The sequence below is a fragment of the Pinus tabuliformis genome, chromosome 9 (assembly GCF_031772625.1).
Source record: "Pinus tabuliformis cultivar Carrire ecotype Pingquan chromosome 9, CPIR1, whole genome shotgun sequence".
Lineage (NCBI taxonomy): Eukaryota > Viridiplantae > Streptophyta > Pinopsida > Pinales > Pinaceae > Pinus > Pinus tabuliformis.
This window is the reverse complement of record NC_142307.1, coordinates 1,185,017,415-1,185,044,663: the sequence shown is the minus strand read 5'-3', so window position 1 is coordinate 1,185,044,663 and position 27,249 is coordinate 1,185,017,415. Positions and strand designations below refer to the sequence as shown.

At 36.9% G+C, this 27,249-nt stretch overlaps 1 pseudogene; it reads left to right on the top strand.

The window, feature by feature from the left end:
• The first annotated feature begins 8,507 nt into the window (after nucleotides 1–8,507).
• On the top strand, nucleotides 8,508–23,244 carry LOC149152793 (protein DETOXIFICATION 41-like; annotated as a pseudogene).
• Nucleotides 23,245–27,249: the final 4,005 nt, after the last annotated feature.

Sequence of the window (27,249 nt, the reverse complement as noted above, 5' to 3'; positions counted from 1 at the left end):
AAAACTGCAGAATACTTTTTACGGTACAGCAGTCAATCTTCCCGAATGCTGTGTTCAGTGCATTGTGATCGATAGGGCGGCAGACACGGCTTCCTATGGATAAAGGATTTAAGCCTATAGGGGTCTCCCATAATATACTCGACGGTACGTGGGAGCACAAATCCGTACTGGCACTTATCGTCTCAAAGTGGAGAAATCACCCAACCAACAGTGAGAACAACAGTTACCAGGCTTTACGACGCCGGAATACGTCTCTAGCCTAGACCTCTAAATGTTGTGCGTTAAGTTCCAAAGCGTTTTTAGATTCATTGAATTTATTTTAAGTTGATCTTGCTTATGAAGTTTTCCTTTTGGGTTCACCACGAGATGTAGATGTAATTCCTAAAATGCAATCTAAAGATGATAAACAGACTTTTTATCTCTTTTATGCAATGAAAATCCTAGCTACTAGGGAAAAGAAAGACACAATCTTTTCACAAAGAGCAAAGAGCACACTGTAAATGCACTTTCCTAAATCAAACCAAACAGACTGTCTATATGCAAATGCACATGCATGTATTTTTTTTCGACTTTCTTAATATATGGATGCTAAAAAGAAAGTTGATGCACAAATTTGAATTTGTTTTCAAGCGACAAACATAAACAAGATTTTTTTCAAAATCAAAAATAGAGATGATTACAACACCTTACGATTTTGAAATGAATACTCGTTTTTGACACTAGAAAATCACAAATTCAGACCAAAAGCAATAGTAACAGGATAATCAACCATCAATAGCAATCAAACTCTTTCCTACAATTGAAATCGACACTTACGACAGATTCAAATCAAAGGACGACAATACGATTACGCTACTCTTGCTAAGGAGAACTGTAAATGACTCAACAAACACACAAAAACATCTACAGTTCTTTTGTACAAAGGAGGCGGAATAACAACAAGGAAAAGGGATTTCAAACAGACATATACTGATCACAGGCAGCAAAATTCAGAGATAGAACTGGAAAGAATGAAGCACAAGAACCACAGCTGCACAGGGCTAGTCTGATCAGCGCACCTGTAACACAGAGAATCTGAAATGCAGCGCATGTTGCCTTTCGGGAAGTGCGCTGAAATTCAGGATCTCTTAACAGTACCTTCGCTGGGCAAGAACGAGACTCTGTCCGGGTTTCGGGTCACAGTTTGCAGTTCAGTCTTTGGTTTTTGGCCGAGTAAAAAGCAATCAGTAATTCAACAATCAGGGGTAGATCTAAGGAGGATCTAAGAGCTATCACAGGGGCAATCAGATAGTTTTTGAATCAGTTGTTTAAATCATAAACAGATCCAGTGAATGGATTGAAGCACCAGATGTCTACTTTGCATTTGTTATGGCAAATGCAGTTCGAATGCTACTTATAAGTTTATGAAACAAACAACAAAGAGATACACAAACAAACTAATTAGACATTCCCCGGTGGAGTCGCCATTTTGTAACCGGGAAAAGTGTCTACTTAGAACTGCTCTATCCCACTAAGGTGTGACAACTGCCTTAGAAAAAAACAGAGAAAAACTACTTTTGTATTTCCTTTATGAACTATAGATAGAGAGGAATAGAAAGAACCAACCTATGTCTTGCGCTAATCCTTTGATCCAATCCTTCTCTTCTTTGACACCCTCCAACTACCTGCTCCCTTACTTGCCCAGCTTCACCAAGTACTTGTAAGATCACAGAAGAAGAACACTATACAAAGACATGGATCTATATTCATAAACAACTTAGGATCAGATTTAAGTTAACCATACAAATGTAACAAGCATCAATGATACAAAAGCATGGAGGAAAAACTCAAATAGTTTTTATTGATAAACAAGAAAAGATCCAAGAGGAGTTACAACCGATGGTTCCTGACCCAGCATCAACCTCCTAGCAAAAAAGCCTCTCTTCACCTCCAACAAAGCATAGATCACCCAATACTCTGATGTTTGTCTGAAAACCAACAACAATTCCTTACAATGTGCAAAATTCCAGCCTCTGGATCTCTGGGATGAGGGATCCATATATAGATATGTGTAAGGAGGATGAGTCAGCTTGTGATTTGATTAGTGTCTTCTCTCTGTCAGTTCTTGCTTCCACTTGGAGACTGAAGGCCTCTTACTCATCCTTGGTCGAATTCAGTGAGGCAAGTGTCACAGGAGAAGATTCTGGAAGCTTCCAATGTCTCTCCACCTCGTGGAATGACACTGCCATTTGTCATTTCTCGCCCAACGCACCCTCACAGTGTATTTAGGTGCATTGCAACGCACCTAGCCAGTGTATTTAGGTGCAGTGCAACGCACCTAGCCAGTGGAGCAGCTGAAATGATCCTGTTTTGACTTATTCTGAGCAGTTTCAGGTGGAAAACTGTGGGAGAAGCTGTAATCTGTTGACCTTGTTCCTTTAGGGGTTAGAACAACACTTTTAGGGACTTAGGAGCCCTTGGTTTATGGACATTTCATGCTTGGAGTTGTAAGGCACAAAAATGTCTATAACACCTAGTCTATTAGGTGATGCCTTGAATTCCTAGACATATAGTGACCGATGACAACCCAATGGTCAAATCAACTATAAGATTCCTCAAATTTTATGTGGATAAACTTATGAAAATATAGGAACCCATTCAAAATTTAAGGATAAAATCTTAGTAGAAGGCATATCCCTGATAATAAACACTTTTTAATTGAAAGAACTACAAAAGGAGTATTTTTTCCTAGTGATTTAAAAAAATCTCATCAAATTTAAGTAATCTTCTTAAATTTGAAAATATCATATAATGCACTAAATAAATGTCATGTAATAATTGTTCTATAACTAATCAATATTACATATTAATGATTATATTACATAATAATTGTCATATGACTATTGTTACATAATATTTATTTATTAAATTATGATCATAAATCTAATAACATATCTTAAGTATTTTACATTTTTTGAAATAAGAAAAAATTAACTAATGGTTACGGACTTGGAAGTCAAATGTTCAAATCTAAAAGGAGTTTCCCCATATTTACATTTATTTTGTAGTAGATCCAAAATAATTGAAATATTTTATTTATAATCTATTTTTTATTTTTTATAAATATTTTTTAAATACCACATATTAATTTTATATAAAGAATTGAAAGAATTACACACCTCTCTTTTATTATTTTTATTAGGAATTCTTGTTATTTTTTTTCACTTTCAATCTATATATATATATATATATATCTAATAAAAAATATACATCTTTCACACTTAAAACTTGGAAATATATTTATTTTTTATACTTTTAATTATTTTATTTTTATAAATTGATATAAATTTTATTATTTCACATTAACATCTAAATATTTTATTTATAGTTGAGTGTGTGAGTGAAATATTTTTACATCTTTTAAGTTGTAATGTAATTTAAAGTAATCAAATAGGTATATTCATTTTTATTTTTAATTATAGTTGACATTATTTTTTATTTAGAAAATATTTCATTTATATTTATATATATATATTTTTATTTTAATTGATTCTATCATTTTTTTAAGTTGATAGAAAGTTATGTTATTTCACATGAACATTGGAATATTTCATTTATCGTTGAGAGAGAGTGAAATATTCTTACCACATCTTCAATATCGACACAAGTTGAAGAATCAGAGTGAGGCAGCAAATTAAATAGAGAGAGCAGATCATGCAACGACTATATTGGACTAGGAACGACTATATTTTACCATGAAACAACTAAGTTTGACCATGAAACTGTACTTGGGCGGAGGGATATGGATAGGGAAAATTAGTTTGGTTAATTATTAAATTTAATAGTTTATAATAAATCAAGAAGGTTCAATTAATTGGTAAGTTAGAGTAAATTTAATTTAACCATTCTTTGACTTTTTCTATTAAGTTTGAAGCCTCTCTAATTACATTATATTACTGATTAACTAAATCTTAGTTTTAACTCCATATAATTAAGGAGTATAAATATATATATATATATATATATATATATATATATAATGCTAAAGTTGTATAAATTTAAATTAATCTTATTAATAATAAAGGAATTAATAAAAAAGATTAAAAAGTTAACTTAATAAGGATTTAACTCAGAGGAAAGGAGAATATCTTTAAAATATATTATTTTAAGGTTATTGAAGTTCTTAGGGTTATATTCAATTAAATTTTTAATTGTCAATATTAATGAGAGTAAACTAAATATTATTACAGTTAAATATTAATTAAATTAACATTGTTTATTAGAGACTCACTCTATTAAACAATTATTATTATTTTAAGGTTATTTAGATAATCTTCCGCAAAATCACATAACCACTCTTATGTCGACGCGTTTCTTACCAACCAGTGTGGTTCATCGTCGGGCAAGTTGAAGAACCAATCCGGCTAAGCTGAATAAATAGAGTGTGCAGAGACTCCAACGGCTATATTGCTTAGCAGTTGGCAATATAGCCGTTGGAGTCTCTGCACACTCTATTTATTCAGCTTAGCCGGATTGGTTCTTCAACTTGTCCTGACGATGAACCACACTGGTTGGTTCGAAACGCGTCGACATAATAGTGGTTATGTGATTTTGCCGAAGATTATCTAAATAATGTTATGGATCACAGAAGTCTAAATTCCTTAATATTTTAAGGTTATTAAGGGACTAAGTGAAATTCTAAATAGTTAAATGAAAAATGAAAATTTATTAATAAGGTTAATTTTTAATAAATTTTAAACCTATACAACTATTTAAATAAAATTTCTAAAATAATTATAATATTAATAACCATTACATTGGTAAATAACACTAATATTTATAATTTTATTTTTAAATAGCAATTTTCCATAAATCAATATTTAATATTTTTTTCTCGGTAAAAAAACTAATTCTATTAAGAAAACATATGGTACAATGCGGGATTACAACCAGGGGAAACAAGAACAAAGGCAGCCGGAAAGGATTGGTAGTCCACCTCGGCTCCTAAGAGAGAAAGAGTAGAGAACAAAGCTGAACAAGAAGAAACAGAAGGAACAGAGGAGCAGGAACAGAGCAGAGGAATCTACCCATCATGTGCGGAATCCACTATTCTGCATTTTTTCCCTTTCTTTGTGCCAACTTTGACCCACGCAGGGGGGGTTTGCTGAGCTGGCGTGATTTGCAAGCTGAGATGCGCCGACGGAGATGTCTCCTTGTCCGAGTCCGAAGATGAGGTTTCATGGTTCCTTTTCTAAGAGGCTGGTGTGACGGACGCAACTGTTGGATCTGCCAAGGACGGATCCGGTTCCGGCGCTGCAGCCTCATCTTCCTTGTTCTCTTCCTCCTCATCTGAGCTGAAATCAAAATCATCCATGGGAGGAGGATCATGAGGCTTCCAGCTTTTGGATTTCTGCTTAGTGTTGGCTTTCTTCTTTTGGGCTGGCATCGTGGGACAAGAACTCTGAAGGTGGCCTATAAGATGGCAGTTGCGGCATCGGAAGGCTGTGTTCTCGTAGTCCAAAGTCTGAGTCCAGTGGAAATCTCCTATTTTGAGATTGATCTGGTCCGGGAGACCTTTGCTGATGTCTATTTCTACACATATCCTTGCATAAGTGTATAAGCCCTTTTCCCCTCTATAGACGTCTGTGTCCAAAAGGCTGCCTAGAGTGTTGCCGATACCTTGAAGTACCGCAAAATGCCAAAGATTTGCTGGGAGGTTTGGAAGTCTGACCCAGATGGGAAGTTTGGTGATGACTGCTGTGGATGGATCGAACTCTTGGAACCAAGGAGTAAGGAATAAGCCAGCAGTACCCCAAAACCATGGGCCACCAGTTAAGGCTTTTTGATAATCCGTAGCAAAGGCAAACACTACGATAAAAAATCCTTTTGAGCATAGCAGAACTTTGCAGTTATTGGTCCAGTTAGAGTGGATCCATTAGTAAAGTTCTGCTGTGCGGGGCCATAGCCCATTAAACCTGCATATAAGGCCATGGTCCTCAAAATGTTGGGTTTGCTCATCCAGCGATGGATGCTTTATTTCTATGGAGGGGGTTTCCTCCAGTTTGTCCACCAGGAAAGGCTTAGGAGCTTGAGCAGGTGGATCTGTTTTCTTTGGAATCTTAGCATGGACAGCATCCTTGTAAGAAAAAGCCTTAGCTGAGGATGACTGTCCTGCAGCGCCTCCTCTTAAACGCAGGATGAGTTCTATGGAGGAATTTCTCTGAATGCTGTAAAAAGACAGGGGGTTGACATCCTCAAGCTGTTTACCTGCATGGAGAAGTCGATACGCTGCAGAGGGAGTCCCCAACTTGATTTCCAGAGCCTGCTTGAGGTCTAGCACTAGATCCGTCGCTCTTACCCATTGTAGCATGGTTTTGCCGCTAAGGAGTCTGATTTGAATCTGGAATGATGGGGAAGATTCTGTATGTCTTTTTCCCCATCCGATCTGTGGAGAGGGTGGGCCGATGTCCTGATATGTTTTCGAATCCTGTATTTGTCTCAGGAGCAGGGGCAGCGTTCTTCTATTTGGTGTCGTCCCTTCCTTTCTGGAGGCCGTGGTCAGAGGAAAAGCTGAGAGATCTACAAGATCTTTCTTATCCGTTGCTCCCTCAATCAGAAGGGGGCGGAAAATGCAGGCCGTGGATGCAGAGGGACGGGTCCAGGCTTTTCTTGAGATCTCTGCAAAGAGGTTTGCAGGCCTTTCTTGATCTGCGTCCCCAGTAATCATGGCGAGGGTATCATGTGTGCCTGCCTCTACATGATAAACCTTAGATCTTTGCCCATGTCGCTCCAAACCTTTCGCTGCCTGAACAATCCGTGACCCAGCTGCGCCGTGGGGCCTGGAGATAACAGTGCTGGGGTTCGAGCCAGTGATCACGGCAAGATCATGATGCGGATCTGCTACAAAGAGACAGCCCTTTGGTCTTTGCCCCGATCCAGAAGGGCAAGCTAAAAATCTCTCAGAGTCTTCCTTGCTTGGACGTGCAGCTCTCCTGCAACTCACGGTTGTGAGATCTGGAAAAACATGCCCATGCCTATCCGCCCCTGAGCCTTGTGAGTTATGCCGGCGATCTGAAGCCTTTCCAGGACATTTCTTTTGGTCTGAGAAGGAGACCAGGACCCTGTTTTGAAACAAATCTGGGGTAAGCATTTTGTCAAACACTTGCCCCTCATCCTTAGTGGTTCCAGATTGAAGAGGTTTTCGAGGTTGGTAGTGGATATCCAAACTCCAAAGGACCCCTACTCTCCATTTCCTTTCTCTGTGAGCCCTGATGGTTGCGGCAACAACATGGGCAGTAATAGTCGGAACTGATAAGTTTTGAAAGCGTAGGTCTGCCCTTATGCGCGGGATGGCTCTGCCCACGGACTCGCCTGCCCCTTCTGTCTTCACCCTCAACGATGCAAAGATCATCAGGGGTTCCCCGCCTTGATCCGCAAAGGTTATCGTCATAATCTCCTTCAAGCCTGCAAGAGCCTGAAAGTTAAAAGTATCAGCGTACAGAGAGGAAGCTTGCGGCATCCACCAAACGACGCCGTTGAAAACACTTCGATGGCCATTCGACCAGTCAGCAGAGCTTCTAGGGCGGGGGAGGGGGCCGACAGGCCTTGGATCTTCGGAAACCAGAGCGGATGCCATGAGTGAGGGTTTTGTCGCAGAGCTCATTCAACCGTCCGAACCCTTGCTGAAGTATAAATCAATATTTAATATTAATGGTTATTTAAATTTTAATAGAAATTGTAATAATTAAAAACAAATTAATTGATTTGAACGCAGTGCCGTGAATGAGGCAACAACTTAAATTTTTTTAGGGAATTTCAACGCGTTAACCATTTTCTTGTGCATTCATTCCATTGCACAAGCTGGCATCGGTGGGTGCTGTAGCCCTGTACCTTTGAATTTAATTCCATGCCTGGAGCCGTCGGCTAGACGGCACTGAGAGAAGGACAGATGTCACACATAACACAAGCTTCTGGTTGCAAAAGTTTTCCGAGATGAACAATTCCGATAGTGGCTTAAGTATGTTAAGCGAATCTGTCGCTTGATTGAGATGTGCCTGCAGTAGAGAAAAGTATTGACTACATTAAAAATGATCATCAATGACGTGAAAAGTAATGACAATTATCTGAGAAGAGCATATGAGAAAAAGACTACGTGTAATGTTCGGAAATTTCTCAACAAAAAGATTCGTTGAAGAGTACATAAAAATTCCAAAGTAATATTATAAATTGAAAACCCCAATACGCGTATTCTGCGATACCTTATTGTTCTCCAGCATTACCAGTGGAAGTTTTTCCCTCCTTTTGCTTGCGTTGTGACAGACACAATTCAAGAGAAAAAAGTACCTTGTGGCACAACTAGATTTACTGAATAATCGTGGAAATTTGAAGTACTTCGCTTCATTTAGTTTTCCTTAGATCGACGTGAACCCAGTATCTTGAATAAAGAAGGGATAAAGCAGGGAATAAATACAGTCCCAAAGATATTATAGGTACGATCAGTTGAGTCTGAATTAACTTGAAATTTTGCGATGAAGTTAGATGGATCTGTCGACCCAATGAATCTGCATGAAGATAGTATCATTCTGCAACAAACCGAAGAGGAGGGGGGTGTCGTAGAATTATTGTTGTCTCAGAAACCCATTCCAAGAAGCTCAAATTGGGAAAGTTACCATCATCGAATCCAAGAAGCTCTGGATCCTTTCAGGCCCCTCTATAATTGTTAGCATTTTCAACTTTATCCTCAGTGCCACATCTCTAATGTTTGCTGGCCACCTGGGGGAGTTGCAACTCGCTGGAGCATCAATAGCCGGCGTGGGGATCCAAGGACTCGCCTATGGAATTATGGTCAGTTCCTTTCATTATATCTTTGTTTCAATCTTTGTATTTATATTTTATATAAAATAACAGTGGTTTATTTTCGTTATCTCATGATCATGCAGCTGGGAATGTCAACTACGGTGCAGACTCTGTGTGGGCAAACATACGGTGCTAAACAGTACAGTACACTTGGAGTCATCTTGCAACGGGGGATGATAATAATGACTGGAACTGCAATAATTCTGGGCATCTTCTACTGGTTTGCGGATCCTGTATTGGTTGCCATAGGGCAGAATAAAGAAGTCGCTGCTGCTGGAGCTCTTTTTTCAAGAGGACTTATTCCTCAGTTATTTGCATTTGCCATCAACTGTCCGATGCAGAGGTTTTTGCAGGCTCAGAACACTGTGGCCCCTCTGGCCTATATTTCTGTTGCCACAGTTTTAGTACACATTTTGATCACTTGGACTGCAGTAGACAAGCTAGGATTCGATCTGCTAGGGGCACCGTTAATACTCAGCCTGTCTTGGTGGATTCTGGTGATTGCTACTGCCTTATATATATTCTACAGCCCAGCTTGCAAGGAGACATGGACTGGCTTCAGCTGCAAGGCCTTCACAGGACTGTGGTCCTACTTCAAGTTAACTGTAGCGTCTGCCTTTATGCTAACGTACGCCGTCTATACCTCTTGTAGATAGATTATCTAAACTATGTCAACCCTGTAATAAATTATCTCAACTTTTCCTGAAATTTTTTAGTAGTAGCTTAGATTGTTTTGACGAGATCTGTTGCGTGTTGTTTTATTTTGCAGCTTGGAAATATGGTACACTCAAGGATTGGTTCTTATATCCGGCTGGCTGCCAAAATCAGAGGTCGCTCTGGATTCTCTTTCCACTTGGTAAGTGTGGCATTTTTGGGATTTAAAATTAATAATGTTTTTAAAATAAAATAATGAAAATATAAATAAGTGGTCTGGTTTAGATTGATTTTAATGGAGTTGTCTATAGTGTCATTTTTTGGAGATTCCCTTGAGCCAAAGAAATTGAGGTTAACTCTTGATTTGTTGCAGTTACCATTGTAACCATTTTAACTGCATATTTGGATTCACCACCCTGGAAAACCATCAGATTGATTTTAATGGAGTTGTCTATAGTGTCATTTTTTGAAATTGAGGTTAAATCTTGATTTGTTGCAGTTAAAATGGTTACCATTTTAAATGCATATTTGGATTCACCACCCTGGAAAACCCTCAGACGCTTTGATTGTGCAGAAACTAGCTATCAAACTTGCGATTCCAATAAATTTCTACGGGATTTTGACCGAAAAACCCAGTGGAAAGGCTTCCAAAAAGTAGCATTATAGACCACTGCGTTATTTCGTAATTTTAATTTATGAGAATTTAAAAGATTAACATATATTAATTAAAAAAAAGTTATTAAGTATATGAAAAATTGTTTTTATAATTTTAATTCAATTATTTATAATTAAAAAAATAGAGGGTAGGAATTTAAATTACTCCATATTCCAAGGGGCGTTTTTTAAAGAAAAGATCCAAGGAAGAGGAGGGGGTTGGTGTTTTTGGTAGAAAGCCAAAAATGGAGAATTGGGTTGAGGCTGTGGTGCTCACGAGTTCAGTTCACCAGTGGAAAGCTCAAACTCTGTGAACAATAATCCAACTCTGACAACCTAGATTAAACTTTAAAGAAAACTCTTAATTGTAACAACTATTTGGGAGTTGGGAGAGCTAGGGGGGAGAACCATGGTCAAACCATTGTCATTGGCATAGAGGTGTGGTTGTAGCCTAGAAGTTTCCTTGTTAAAATGCAGATAAGTACTCTGAACATATATATTTTTACAGTTAGCTTTTGTCATTGGCATAGAGGTTGGTTGTAGCCTAGAAGTTTCCTTGTTAAAATGCAGATAAGTACTCTGAAATATATATTTTTACAATTTTGTTGGTTAATAATTTTAAATTAATCAATAAAGAGAGGAGGAAAATGCATTTATGTAAAATGCATTAAAATAGACTTTTTAAGAGTTAAGAGGTAAATTAGTTTTAGATTATGAGTTATGAGTTCATGGTGATAGAAAAGAACTAGGAGGTTTCTCTCCAAATAAGATAGAACCTTTCTCTCTACTACTCGTACAATATTGATTTTCTTGTAAATATTTTCTTTCATATGAATAAATAACTATGTAATATCATTTCTCTGCTGTAAAGAGCATATAAAGGGATTGAGTTTATCTCCTTAAAAATCGTGACCAGTATTATAGATAAGTCAATTAAATTTCTGGCAGTATTTATAATAAACAATAGAGTAATGAAACTATTGAGCTGAGACTAATAAATTTAAGAAAAAAGTATTTTTCACACCAATTAAACAATGTATTACTGGAATCGAAATAGATTTTATATAAGCAACACAATATGAGTGTAATAGTGACTTTATTCAGAAGAAAATATAACAGAATTATCAGAGTCATTGTAGTATTCCGAGTAAGAGAAATTCACAGTAGGCAGAGATTATGATAATACACTCTCGTGGAGAATGTTACAATTCAAATTAAAACATAACAAAACTTTGGAATAATCTGCAGAAAGAAACCCCGCTAAAAATGTAGTTACACATTAAAATGAATAGCCTATGAATTAGGAACATTATGGCCTAGCGAACTAGTCCTCCTGTAGATACGAGTGTCGTCGCTTAAGTAGCAAGAATATGAAAACGAAGAAGCGGTATCGAAAATGGTTCGAAATATCATAAGAAAAAGTAAAAAGAACTCCCACGATTTTAAAAGAGAACCATAGACAATACATAAATTTTTAATAGACAAAGAGCCATAGAGTAGGGAATCATTTCAAATAATTCCCAATTTGGGAAAATTGTACATCTAAGATAAAGCCAATTAAACCCTACTTCAGAAAGCAATCAAGGGCTGATATATCATATTCACAGTAATTGGAAAACAGAACAAGCTTTTTCAATTGCTTGAGCATAATTTTCTGCTATGCAAGTTTAAGTTAATTAAAATAACAACTCTCTTTCTGAGTAACCAAGAACCAAAACCACAGGCAATGAAGTAAAGAAATACAGTGTAAAGAGACATCGTATTAAACCCCGAGGGTTCATCAAAATAAGTAACTAGGTGGAATATTAACAATTTATACAAACGACTCTATGTAGAGCGAAGTATCCAAATGGATAGAGTAAATCCCTTTTAAGGGTTTTAAATAAACAAAAATTATCAAGCCTTGCAAGTAATTAAAGAGCTCAGCCAACCTGTACAGTGGGGTAGGAACACTAAGTGACATCGTGGAGATTATTTTTGGGAGAGCCGCTTGGGAGCCCTACTCCTCCCCTGCAATAGAACCACACAGTCTTATTATATTTATATATGGAATACAAAATAAATAATAAATCCAAGCTACGAGCGCAACATATATGTTCATACCTGGCCCAATTGTCTTTAATGGAGGGTCCTCTTGTTGGGTAGAATCACTCCAGGAGAAGAACCTGCGACAAGAGCAATGCCCGAATCTAGTGTACCATCCAAATGGTGAAAGAGGACACTGGGTACCGACGCTAGTTGCCTCTGAGCAGAAGTAAGGGAAGAAGTGGTGGCCATCACCGTCTGGATAGAATCACTCCAGGAGAAGAACCTGCGAGAGCAATGCCCGAATCTAGTGTACCATCCAAATGGTGAAAGAGGAAACTGGGTACCGACGCTAGTTGCCTCTGAGCAGAAGTAAGGGAAGAAGTGGTGGCCATCACCGTCTGCATAGAATCACTCCAGGAGAAGAACCTGCGACAAGAGCAATGCCCGAATCTAGTGTACCATCCAAATGGTGAAAGAGGAAACTGGGTACCGACGCTAGTTGCCTCTGAGCAGAAGTAAGGGAAGAAGTGGTGGCCATCACCGTCTGCAGTAGTAAGACCGACCAGGCTATCAAGGAGAAATGAAGTCGCATAGCAAAGAAGACACCCTTAACTCATTAACTTGTGTAACCTGTGATAGCAAAAGTATCCCATCTTACTTGATCGTGGCCTTAGCAATGGTTTGGTAAGGGCTGCAACAAAAGGATGGGTGGAGCTAGCCTCTTCGCAGAGGTGTTGTACCAAATGATAGTAAACCTTGATTAGCTAGTGGGTAGGTACCCTTATCCGATGCAAACAAATTTGAACCATTGAAAGCCTCCTTCCGAGATCTATGGTGGTAGAATACACATATGGACTGTTGAGATCATGTACATCTGGAGGATGGTACCTTGGTATCAAGAACCATCGAAAACCATAGCGAGGTTTAGAGATGTGAGTTAATAAAACATTAACCAGTGCATTTAATACTCAGACCATCGAATAGCAACCAAAATCTGAGAAATGATCTATGCAATAAAGTTAATTAATTCTATGTAAGACATGAAGGTAAGGTAATGTACACACATACCCTTTCAATAAAATATGATACATTATTCAGTAAATTGTGTTACATAAAAAAAATTTACTGTGTTAGGTTGCGGGTAGATGTATTACAAATGGTATCAAAGCCCAGGATTCAACACTGTGGCCTTGAGGAAAATACCGTTAACAAAATATTTTTTTCATAAAGGGGAGAAAACCATGCGCAAAGGAGTCTCATCTACACCATCGCGGAGAATGGCCACTGGAACAGAATTTATACCACGCATGGGAACCAATCTGGAGGTATGGGTGCACCATCGCGGAGAATGGCCACTGGAACAGAATTTATACCACACATGGGAACCAATCCGGAGGTATGGGTGCAATTGGGTGGAGGCACCCACAGTAATACATATGTAATGTTACTGGAAGTTGTGAAACAACTTCAAGTTGAAATGACAAATCTAAGGGTAGATAATGAGGGATTAAGAATCGAACAAGAAATAATATTAAAGAGTCTTTTTGAGAAACAGAACCAGAAGAATCAAACTCCTAGTCGGGAGGAGGAGAATAGAAACGAAGAACACCAACAGCAAGCAGAATATTTCTGGGTAGATAATGAACAAGCGTCAGAAAATGTATTGGGTGGTAAAGATAACAAAAGGTAGAAGACTGAATTACTAAGAGAATTTAAAAAGATTAAATCCCCACTGTACATCGGAGGAAAAGAAGAAAATGTTGAATCCTGGTTAATTAACATGAACAAGTACTTTCGGATCTATGATGGCGAAGATAATTTAAAAACTAGACTCGCCATTTTCCAGCTACAAGGAAAAGCTACCTTGTGATGGGAGGAAGTTAAAATGGTATGAGGGGTTTATGACCAAGAAGTTACATGGGAACAATTTCAAAAGTATTTTAAGGACACATACCTCACTGAATGATTTTATGAAGAGAAAGCCGAAGAATTCCATGAACTTAGACTGGGGCAGCAAACTACGGATGAGTTTGTGACCAAATTCACGTCGCTATTAAGGTATGTACCTTATATACGTGAGGAAAATGCTAAAATGTAGCGATTTGTTAGCAGTTTACTAACTTTTATGAAGGAGAGAATAGAGTTCACAGTCCAAAAACCATTGATGAACCTGTACCAAAAGATAGAATCTACTATCAGAAAAAGAAGAAAAAAGGAGAAGGTAGCAAAGGGTGGATGACAAAAAAGGGACAGAAGAATGCATTCAGTCCTAAAAATGAAAAACCTGGAAATCCCAGAATTATGTTTAAGAAACCCCATAATGGAATGTCGGGGAAAAATCAGGTGAAACCAAGACAACTTGTTGAGATTCAAGCTACAGAAGCTTCCAACAACCCTGAGGGCATCCAACAACAAAGGCCACCACTACAATGTTGGGGTTGTGGAGAACCCATTACTACAAAAATTTCCCCCCACTGTACTAGAGCGGGACAAGTGGCAAACATTAAGGAAGCTTCTACAGTTGGAGATTTGGCCCGGAGCATTCCCTAAATAAACGCAGCGTTGGATGATAACCAAGCTGAGTATCAACCTTCCATCGTTGAGTTTGAAGGTAAAATTACTAATCATCATGTATCCATTCTAATTGACTGAGGAGCAAGTTTGAGCTATGTTAGCCCTAATATGGTTGAGTTATGTCACTTCAACTCTGCCAAGTTTAGAACCCCTTGGTTGGTCCAGCTAGCCACTGGGGCCAAGCGTAGGGTCTCTGCTAAGGTAGAAAACTTCCTTTTAGAAATAATTGGGCAGCCAGTAAGGGTAAATTTAAATATGTTACTCTTAGGGTCCTATGTTGTACTTATAGGAATGGATTGGTTAGAAAAACATTGGTCAATTGTTAACTATAAAGATAAGTCGATAAACTACCTCTCCGAGGAAGGTGTTGGATAAGAAACTCAGGGAATTTGGAAAACTATTAATCTACATCGTATTACTGCCAACAAGTTAAGTAAATGTATTCGAAAAGGTTGTCAAGTGTATGTTGTACAAGTTGGTTATACCAACTCCAATGACTAAATAACCACGTTGAGGGACATACCTGTTATTCACGATTTTTCAAATATTTTTGCTGAAGAGGTACTAGAATTACCGCCAAAAAGGGATATTGACTTCACCATAGAATTGATACCAGGGACTGATCCGGTATCAAAAAATCCTTATCGTGTGAGTATACCTAAGTTAACTGAACTCAAGATGCAATTGTAGGAACTGTTCAATAAAGGGTACATTCACTCAAGTGTGTCACCCTGGGGAGCACCTGTGTTATTTGTAAGGAAGAAGGACAACACTCTACGACTATGTACTGATTATCGACAACTTAATAAGTTCACTATCAAAAATACGTACCCACTACCAAGAATAGATGATTTGTTTGACCAATTGAAAGGAGCCACTATTTTCTCCAAAATAGACATACGGTCATGTTATCATCATATTAGAGTAAAAGAGGAAGATGTCTGCAAGACAACATTTAGAACGCGTTACACATTACGAATTCATTATATTGCTTTTTGGACTCACCAATGCACCAACAACCTTTATGAGTCTGATTAATGACATTTTTCATCCTTATTTGAATAAATTTGTTTTAATATTTATTGATGATATACTGCTTTACTCTAAAAACTTGAAGGAACACCAAGAACACCTCCGAATAGTACTTCAAGTTATAAGGGAAAATCAATTGTACACCAAATACAATAAATGTGATTTTTATAAAAATCAGATTTAGTATTTTGGCCACAATATATCCTTAAAGGGTATAGCTGTAGATCCGGAGAAGATCAGGACAATCATGAATTGGACAGTTCCCAAAAATGTAACCGATATCATAACTTTCATGGGCTTGGCCAGTTATTACCGATGATTCATAAAGGGGTTTTCAAAAATTGCATACCATATCACTTCTCTACCAAAAAAGGGAAGGGCCTTTCGCTGGACAGAGGAATGTCAGCGCAACTTTGAAATGCTGAAACAATCATTAACCATGACCGTTGTATTGGAAATAGCAGATCCGAAGAAGGAATTCACTATATTCACAGATGCTTGTCAAGAAGGGGTTGGAGGTTTGTTAATGCAGGAAGGGAGAGGGAAAGCTTATGAATCCCGAAAGCTTAAAGATCACGAGCAAAGATATTCAACTTACGACCTAGAATTGACAACCATAGTCCATGCCTTGAAAATGTGGCGACACTACCTATTGGGGTAGAAATTCCTTCTAATGACAAATGACAGTAGTTTGACCTGTTTCCTCAAACAACCAAACTTAAACACCTGACAAGTAAGATGTACAACCTTCCTAAGTGAATTTGAATTTGATATTAAGCACTTGAAGGGGAAGGAGAACCATGTGGCAGATGCCTTAAGCAGGAAAATATATCACATCTATGAGATCTCATTCAGTAAGGTGGAAAGAAAGATTTTAAGTCAAATTAAAGAAGCAGCTATGAAGGATCCTGAATATGAATTTCTTTGGCAGCAAGCTAAACAGATGGTAGATTCGGGAAAACAGAGTGACTATGGTATAAAATGTGATCAGATGTTGACTTTTAGAGGAAGAATATTGGTGCCAAATCAAAAAGCTATCAAACAACACGTGCTAGACGAATTTCACATAAGCCTGTATACGACACATCCAGGCAATCAAAAGTTGTTTTCAGCAATGAAAAAGAATTATTTTTGGCCTAAGATGCGAAAGTATATTGTAGACTATCTAGCTAAATGTTTAGAATGTCAGTAGGTTAAAGTAGAACACCAACACCCAGCTGCTCAACTCCACACACTCCCTATTCCTGAATGGAAATGAGATACAATTACATTGGATTTCATAACTGAACTTCCTAGATCTAGAAGGAAAAACGACTCTATTATGGTGGTGGTGGACAAATTAAGAAAAAAACTTCATTTTATCCCTGTTAAGTCTACTTATAAAACAGTGGAAATTGCTGACATATTCATGAAAGAAAATTTTAAATTACATGGGTTACCCAAAGTGGTAATATCTGATAGAGATGTGAAGTTCATCTCTTCTTTCTGGAAAGCTTTGTTTGTAGGCTTGGGAACTCAGATTCAGTTCAACAGTGCCTATCATCTGCAAACAGATGGGCAGACTAAATGAGTGAACCAAGTGTTAGAAGACATGCTTCTAATGTACGTGATGCAACAACCTGCTAAATTGGAGGAATACCTCCACTTAGTAGAATTTTCCTATAATAGAAGCTACCATGAATCCATCAAAATTAGTCGCTTCGAAGTACTATATGGGAAGAGGTGCCGAACTCCATCAAACTGGAGTAGTCCCACAGATAAATTAATTTTAAGACCTGACATGTTGATAGAAATGGAACAGAGAGTAAAGAAGGTGCGCCAGAATTTAAAAGCTGCCCAAGATAGGCAGAAATATTATTATGATAAAAAAGAACCTATAGGAAATTTGGAGTGGGGGATCATGTATACGTAAGAATAAAGCCTAGAAAAAGCTCTTTAAAATGGGGGGGATGTGCGAAGTTAGCTCCTCGTTACTGTGGACCTTTTCAGATTTTGGAAAGGGTTGGGCCTGTAGCTTACCAGCTTGCTCTTCTAGGCCACCTATGAATTCATAATGTGTTTCATGTGTCATTACTTAAAAGATATATATGTGACCTCAGGCATGTCATTAATTGGTAGGACGTACAGGTAAAGGAATAAATAATAATATTTATTCTTTCCTTTTCCTCTCTTTCATCTTATTACTATTTTTTTACTTCTCCAACCATTGTAGTTAAATGATTAATAAAAAAATGTATGATGAACGCAAGTAGAACTAGACAAAGAATTCCTGGGCGAACCCTTGCATATTCTAGAATGGAAAGAAATAATCCTCTCGAAGCGAGCTATCATCCAAGTTAAAGTGCAATGGAAGTACTTTGACCCAGATGAAGCTACTTGGGAAGATGAATGCTTTATGCGACAAGCTTATCTTGCTTTGCTTCAGTACTGGGAGAACATTGAGGACGGTGTTTCACATAAGGGGCGGAGATGTAACACCCCTAGTTACTTGAGTTTTATTTTATGTCTTTTTCAAACATATTTAATTGTTAATAAAATCGCTCTTATGGAGGTTAACAGGTTGTTTTGTTAGTTAAGAACCTAATTGAGTTAGAAATTACTTTTAATTCTTATTTAAAAGAAATGATTAGGATTCACCAGAGTATGTCTTATTTGAGGAAAGGAAAGTTGATGGGGGATCACAAGAGTTCCTAATTCCCAAAACAGTTGGAGGAAACAATTACTCCATACTCCAAGGGGCTTTATTTAAAGAAAGGATCCAAGGAAGAGGAGGGGGTTGGTGTTTTTGGTAGCAAGGAAAAAATGGAGAATTGGCGTGAGGCTGTGTGCTGCCCAAAAGCTTAGTTCCTGATCTCGTAAAGACCAGTGAAAAAGCTCAAACTCTGTGAACAATAATCCGGTTGAGTCAACGAAGACTCTGACTGCCAAGATTAAGATTAAAAAAATTTCTTATATGTAACCACTATTTGGGAGTTGGCAGAGGTCGGCGGGAGAACGGTGATTAAACCATGCTCATTGGCAAGGAGGTGTGGTCGTAGCCCAAAATTTTCCTCGTTAAAATGAAGATAAGTATTATAAGCATATATATATTTACAATTTCACTGGTTGATAATTTTAGATTAATCAATAAAGAGAGGAGGAAAGTGCATCTTTGCAGAATGCATTAAAGGAGAGTTTTAAAGAGTTAAGTGGTAAATTAGTTTTATATTATTAGTTCACGGTGATAGAAATAACTGACTAAGAATAGAGTATGAGGAGGTTTCTTTACAAATAAGATAGAACCTTTCTTTCTACTACTCATATGGTATTGATTTTCCTGTAAATATTTTATGGCATATGAATAAATAACTATGTAATATCATTTTTCTATTATAAAGAGCATACAAAGGGATTGAGTTTATCTCCTTAAAAATCGTGACCAGTATTATAGATAAGTCAATTAAATTTCTGACAGTATTTCTAATAAACAATAGAGAAATGAAACTATTGATTCGACACTATTGAGTTTAAGAAAAAAGGTATTTTTCACACCGATCAAACAACGAATTATTGGAATGAGAATAGATTTTATATAAGAACCACAGTATGAGTGTAATAGTAACTTTATTCATAATAAAATATAACATAATTAGCGGAGTAACTGTAGTATTCCAAGTAAGAGCAATTTACAGTAGGAAATATTATGATAATACACTCTCGTGCAGAATGTTACAATTCAAATTAAAACATAGAAAGACCTTGGAATAATCTCCAGAAAGAAACCCCGATAACAATGTAGTTACACATTAAAATGAATAACCTATGAATTAGGAACAAGATAGCCCAACGAATCAGTCTCGTTGTAGATAGGGGTGTGGTCTCTTAACGAGCAAGAATACGAAAAAGAAGAAGTGGTATAAAAAATGGTTCAGATCTCATAAGAAAAAGTAAAAAGAACTCCCATGATTTTACAAGAGAAACATAGAGAGTACATAAATTCTTAATAGACAAAGAGCCATAGTGTAGGGAATCATTTCAAATAATTCTCAATCTGGGAAAACTGTATATCTAAGAAAAAGACAATTAAACCCTACTTTGGCAAGCCATCAAGGGCCGATATATCATATTGAGAGTAATTGAAAAACAGAACAAACTTTGTCAATTGCTTGAGCATAATTATCTACGATCCATGTTTAATTAAAATAACAACTCTGTCTCTAAGTAAGAAAGAACCAAAACGATAGGCAGTGAAGTAAAGAAATACAGTGTAAAAAGACATCATATCAAACTTGGAGGGTTCATCAAAATAAGCAACTAGGTGGAATATTAATAGTTTATACAAATGGCTCCATATAGAGTGAAGTATCCAAATGGATAGGAGTGAACCCCTTTAAGGGCTTTAAATAAACAAAAATTATCAAGCCTTGCAAGTAATTAAAACAGCTTCGCCAAACTGTGTAGTCTGCTGGTAACGCTAGGTGGCATCTTGGAGATTGTTTTTTGGAGAGCCGCTTGGGAACCCTACTCCTACCCTGCATTAGAACCACACAGTCTTAATATATTTATATATGGCGTAAAAAATAAATAACAAATCCATGCTACGAGCGCAACAGATATATTCATACCTCGCCAAGCTGTCTCTGATGGAGGGTCCTCTTGCCGGGTCGAATCTCTCCAAGAGAAGAACCTGCAATAGGAGTAATGCTCGGATCTAGTGTACCATCGAAATGGTGAAAGAGGAAACTGTGTATCGGTGCGAGCTACCTCTGAGCAGAAGGAAGGGAAGAAAACACCCTTCGCTTATTAACATGTGTAATCTGCGATAGCAGAAGTATCCCATCTTACCTAAGCGTGGCCTTAGTAATGGTCTGGCAAGCGTTGCAACCAAAGGATGGGCAGAGCTAGCCTCTCCGTAGAGGCGTTGGACCAAATGATAGTAAACCTTGATTACCAAGTGGGTAGGTACCCTTATCCGATGCAAACAAATCTGAACCGTTGAAAGCCATCTTCCCAGATCGACGATGGTATAATACACATATGATTTGTTGAGATCATGTACATCTGGGGGATGGTAACCTCGGGATTGAGAACCATCCAAAACCATAGCGAGGGTTAGAGCTGTGAGTTAATAAAACATTAATTAGTGCATTTAATACCCAAACCACTGAATAGCAACCAAAATCCAAGAAATGATCGGTGCAATAAAGTTCATTAATGCTATGTAAGACGTGAAGGTAAGGTGTACACATGTACCTTTTCAATAAAATATGATATATTATTCAATAAATTGTGTTACACAAAAAAAAAAAAATTGTGTTAGGTTGCGGGTAGATGTGTTACATTGTTCTATCCCAAGATATATATTTAAAATATAATATTTAGACTATGAAATGAGTTATGTTTTTTAAGACATGTGATATTGATAAGTCACTCATGGTTATGCAACAAAACCTATTTAAATATTAAGAATCTTCACATATAAAAACTTTTATGTTAAATAGAACGTGAATGTCCAGTATAAATTAACTTATATATTACTTTTTTCAATGATTATAATAATAATTTTTATGATTTTTTAAAATCTTCACAATGGGACATGTTTTTTAGCGAAGGGTTTTGATGCATGTTATGTATTAACTTTCACCTTAAGTGGGTCTGCTAGATGACCAATAGATTTGAACATGGGACCTTTAACTCATATTTACTTTACATTTCCATAGGGTTTCCAAATAAACTCCCTCAAGGAGGTTATTATATTGTTATCCAATTCCGATTATCTCAAATGGTTAAATGAAATTATTATTATCTTACTCACAGAGATTCAATTCATGTTAACTGAAAAAACATATAATTACTTTTAAAATAAATCTGAACTTCTAATTTGTAATTATTAGTAAAATGATTATAAAATAATTTATGGAATTAAATCTCTATCATTTAAGTAATAATTATTAATAATTATATTAAAATTTTAGAAATTATATTTTATAATAAACTTATAAACCTCTTTATCTAATTGAAAATAGCTAAATAAAAATAATTAATAATAAATAAATTAAAATAGATAAAAAATAAATAAATTAAAATAATTAATAAATAAAAACAATTAATAATAAATAAATTAAAATAGATAAAAAATAAATAAATTAAAATAATTAATAATAAATAAATTAAAATAGTAAAAATTATATTTTAAAATAAACTTGTGTAACTGCATAATTAACACTCATTTTAATTAAAAATATAAATTCAAAATTACTTTAAAATAGTTGGAACAATTTTATATATATATTTTCTTATTTTGAAATTTATAATATATATATAGATATATTAGAAATTTATTTATATTTATGAAAGAAAAAAATTACTATTAAAAATATATAAAACTATTATATTATCTTTACTTTTTCATATAAACGGTTTATTATTACTATTATTATATTGTGAAGGTTCCAAATTGCAGATGGTCTTTGCACCCGATAAATTCAATTTAAATAGTCAATTTGTTATGATTTGAACAATCTGCAGCATGAATTATTACAACTGGGACTTGATGCTGATGTTGGGTTTGAGCACAGCCGCAAGGTATAACTTCTAGACATACATCTATATTTCTTTTATGGCCCTATTGTTCTCTCCCTTCGTCGGCTGTTGTATTTATGAACTGATTTGCTCTGCATTTTTTATTATAATATTTGCAGCATAAGAGTTGGTAATGAGTTGGGAGCTGGGCACCCCAAAACTGCCAGATTTTCAGTAGTTGTTGTCGTTGTCACATGCTTCATCATAAGTCTCATTCTTGGTGCTCGAGTTTTGGCGCTGAAGAAGCAATGTCAATTATATATATATGGTATTAAAGCAAAAATAAAAAATAAAAAAAATTGTGGTTTATTCATAAAAAAAATAAAGATATCTAATTCTTTCTAATTTACACATGTATATAAATAATTAACATAGACGTACGAAGATGCAAATTTTTTAGAAGAAGTGATCCCATCAAAAGTTTTGAACCCTCTCAACTCTTATGAATACAGGATTAATATGGACCCATGCTGGTAATAAAAATGTTAAATATTATAAATTATATGGTTCATAATAATAGATTAAATGATGGGTAATATGATTTCACATCCAATATATAGAATTGATTGTTTATAATAATAATAATAATAATAATAATATAATACTTTTTTTTCTAAATAAGACTATTCTATTATTCACATTAAAGGTATACAATTACAGCATGACTAACGTCAAAAACAGCTGCCCAGAAGGAAAGGCAGCATGAAACAAAAAATTGTCAAGAACAAAGAGTTTGGACGAGGCCATGTTATGCAATCCCACACAGGGGATCCAGAGTTAACCATCTTGGCCTTACTAAGCTTACAAGCATTACAAATAACATACGTGTTTAACCCTGACGTAACAGCGATTACAAAAATTAACAACTGTGGCAAAAAGCCCTCTATACTGGGCCGCAAAACCTGAGACAGAGCTGCAGAGCATGAATTAGGCACCTGGAGGCTCCTCCACGATCCTGCACCAACCGCCGTCAGACAGATACTTAGCTCAAGCATCATCGTTCACAAACGAACCCGGGGCCTTTGGCTCCATCACTATGTCATTAACATTGCTTGCCGGAATCTCCATAGCTTGTGGGGAGCCAGAATTCGGCACAAAAACTAAGCCTGGGTCTCCCTGATGAGAACTGGACTCGCCCTCTTCCTGGGCTTCCTCGAGAAAGAGCACCGAGACATGGGCAGTAATCCTTGGACGGTTCAGGGTGCAATTAAAAGTGAAGATTGCAAAGCTGAAGGAGGGCGAGGACAAGGAACCTAGAGAACTGGGCTCAAGGAATTGACTGGCCACAGAAAGCACCCTCTCCCGCTGCGAGTGCGAGGGTAATGGCTGGAAGTGAAGTCACTGGAGGGAGAGAGGGAAGAAGGGCGAGAAGGCGCCCTTCGAGAGGTGCCTCTGCGACTTAACATCCTTTGGCAAAGTCAAGGCATGTCGTCAGTGACGACGCCTTTGTGGATACCAGAACGATCAACCAGAGAAGTAGGGTGTAGGCCAGACAAACAAACAATTAGACGGGAGCCCAAAGCTTCAGAGAGAATCAAGGAAATTGACAGAGGCAGCTTCTCCGAACTAACAAAGCATGAGCCGAGCTTTGTTGCATCCAACCAACATAACATAAGAGATACTTGAACAAACCCATGGTGGAGGCTGGTTTTATTACCCTTTCCCCTGCCTCGAGACGCTCCCGCTATTACTATGGCATTCATGGGAGCCGAGAGCCAGAACATAACTGAGTGTGCAGAGGTGAAAGATAATGCAAGGTCACATGCACTAATTCCTTTAAACAGAGCAATTCCCACCTGCCTATGATCATTCGTCCATTGGTAAATAACTTCGTTGTACAAGGCTGGTAGGTGGATGCCTTTCTTAGCCCACTCCAGTCCCATCAAATTTAAGGCCATCTTAAACACCCGCATCCGGGGAATAATAATATAATATATATATATATATATATATATATATATATATATATATATAACATGATGAAAGGCTTGTACTTCAAAGGCTTTGTAACATTTTTTACCTACCTCTTACCAAAATAAATAAATAAATTATCACACAGATAAACCTAACCATTTATTACCAATATTTCCAATGTTAACATAATCATAATTCAATAACTTCATTCCGAATCAGACTCAATGATCAACTTAAAGGATTGCATTAATTCAATTTAATGATTTCATTTAAGTTTCCGGTTTACTACACTTCTACCAGTACCAAGGAATTGATTTCAAGGTACTGACATCGACTTTACAGTATATTATTTAATATAATCGGGTATACTGATGTCCATGGTTGATGCGGGTAGGGTTCGAGGTTTATGCCAACATTAAATTACGATGCACATTTGTGTGACACGCGGTTTGGCCTTACCATTTATCATCTCGATCACCTTGAATCCCACGCAAGGGTTCCCATCGATGGTAGATCCATGGGCAGAGGATTGGATGGAGGAGATCGTTCTGCGCCCTCGTTGAGGTAACTAATCAACCTACGGGTTCTATGCGATGCCCCTCATTTCCTTCCTAGCAGCTCAGTGCTCTGAAATCCTGGCTTGCCTGTTTGTTGGAGCATACTCCCTCCTTCCACTACAGGTATGGCTGTATTCACAGATATCAAGTCTAAACATTATCATAGTTTCACTCTTAACTTCATGACCTGAATCGACAACTCCTACATGCAGCTCCATGGCTGTTTGGTTGCTTTGGATTCCATACAAAATGTTTGTCATTCTACCATCTCCTCCTTCATCAAGGGTGCCAGGCTTCTCCATTTGCGTTTCAGCAGTCAGGATGCACCACTTTTCTGAGAGGGTTTGCCATTTTTCCACCAGTGGTAAGTGATTTTTGTTCTGGTTATTCCTTTACATTTCTTCTTGCTTTTCTGCTCATTATTTAATCTCATTCCACTACGGTGCCCTGGGATTAATATAGATCCTCTGCCTCATAGGTCGTTCTCATAGGTCAACCTACTACATGCTAGCCCTCACTGGTAAGAACTTGTGTTTTAGAGTGGTTCTCATTTTGTGACTTCCTGGTGTGTTTTCTAACACCGCATAACCTTTATTCTCTGTTTTGTCTTTGCAGGAAAGAGCTTCAGGTTTCCACCATCAATGGATTCTAAGGAATGTCCATGGTGACCGACTCTACCTTTTGCTGCAACCGTGAAACAGGCATTTCTGTATTTAAGTTTGTTGGCATTATGATACAGGTGTTGTCCTTGATGGCAACTCACTCAGATGACATATCACAGTGTAGCAAGTTAAGGATTACAAATCAGACTCCAAGATTGAAGAAAGAAAGGTATACACTGGTTCACTTTGTCCAAGCAGCATATACATGTGGTTAACAGAAAAAAGGAGCGTATAACGTATACACGCACTTTCATAAGAGGAAAAGCACGTACATGGTGGAAAACTAGTTTTTGGTTCGAGGTATTTGGTCCAAGATAGTTTGATCCAAGGTATTAGTTCTAAGTGATTTTGGTGCAAGGTATTGAGAAAGGCCTAAAACTATATAAGGAGGAGAAGATCATTAGGCCAATGTGTGCAAGTATTGAACATCTCATGAAGTGTGAAAACTAGTATGCAGGTTATCAGCTTATGGTACTTTGCTTGATCTGAACCAAGGATGAACCTTAGTGGTTGATGAGGGATAATATCTAATGATGGATTGGGATCTTAAGGCTTAAAATGAATTATCGTTATGTGGTTTGATCATGTATAGTCTAGATTTGAATACTGACACATGTGTTATTCTGTAAATGTTATGATTTGGGTATGACTGAAGTATGGAATAGCTGCAAAATTATGAATTAATATTTGCAGATATGTACACTGATTGGCTTTGATAAAAGCGCGTATACAGGATGGTTCGACACATCTAAGTAGTGTATACATTATGAAATATGATATTTGTTGTTACAGTTGGATATGGCTGTTGTTGCAGAATTCTGGGTTCTGCTCTATGTTCTGGTGACTGTGTTTTGATGAAAATATACTGAATGTTCAGATTGATTGAATGTGATTTACTTCAGTGACGATGGGCTTTCAGTGATTTAGTTATGGGTGATTCAGAGATTGATGATTGAGTTTCAATGATTGGTTAATGCAGATGTATTTGATGGTTGTATTGCAGTGGTGATTGATTTTGAGCTTCAATGTTGTTGATGGGTCCAATGTGAAAATTGGATGAAACAAGGCCTTCATGTGTATTGTTGTGTACTAGGGGTATCCAGTCTGAAAATTTATGAAACGTGGTCCCTAGAGGAAGAAAGAATGTTGTAGCCTTATGTAGGTCGGTACCTACGTACTAATAATCATATCGGCTAGTACAAGAGCTAGGGGGTTGTAGATCCCTTCCAATAGAAGCTGGAGAACGAGAGAAGGTTGTAACCTTGTGAAATGTTGTAAACAAATTTTCTTATCATTAAAAGAAGACAGAGAAGACAACATTAGGTGGTTTTCACCCACATTGGGTTTCACCTTAAATCTTGGTGTTCATGTGTGTTGCTTATGTGTGATGCTTTATTATGCTCTTACTGCACTGTCTAATAAATCTTTGATATACTGGTTTGAGCTCAACACATGATAAACTATCTAAATCACAAGTTCTCTGCATATACACTGGTTTATTTAAGCACAGTCGCATGTACACGCTAGTTCACTTCACTAAAGTAGCGTATATAAATCTGTTTGAGAAATAAAATAATTGATCTGATAACACTGATTCACCCCCCTCTTAGTATTATTTCCAAGAATTGGTAGCAGAGAAGGTCCTTCAGAAAAAGCTTGATCGCTTGAAGGGAGATCCATCATCATGAATAATCATGAAAGCATGGAATCCACCAGACTGCTAATATTCGATGGGAGAAACTTTGTTTATTGGAAAATAAGAACCATAGCCTATCTAC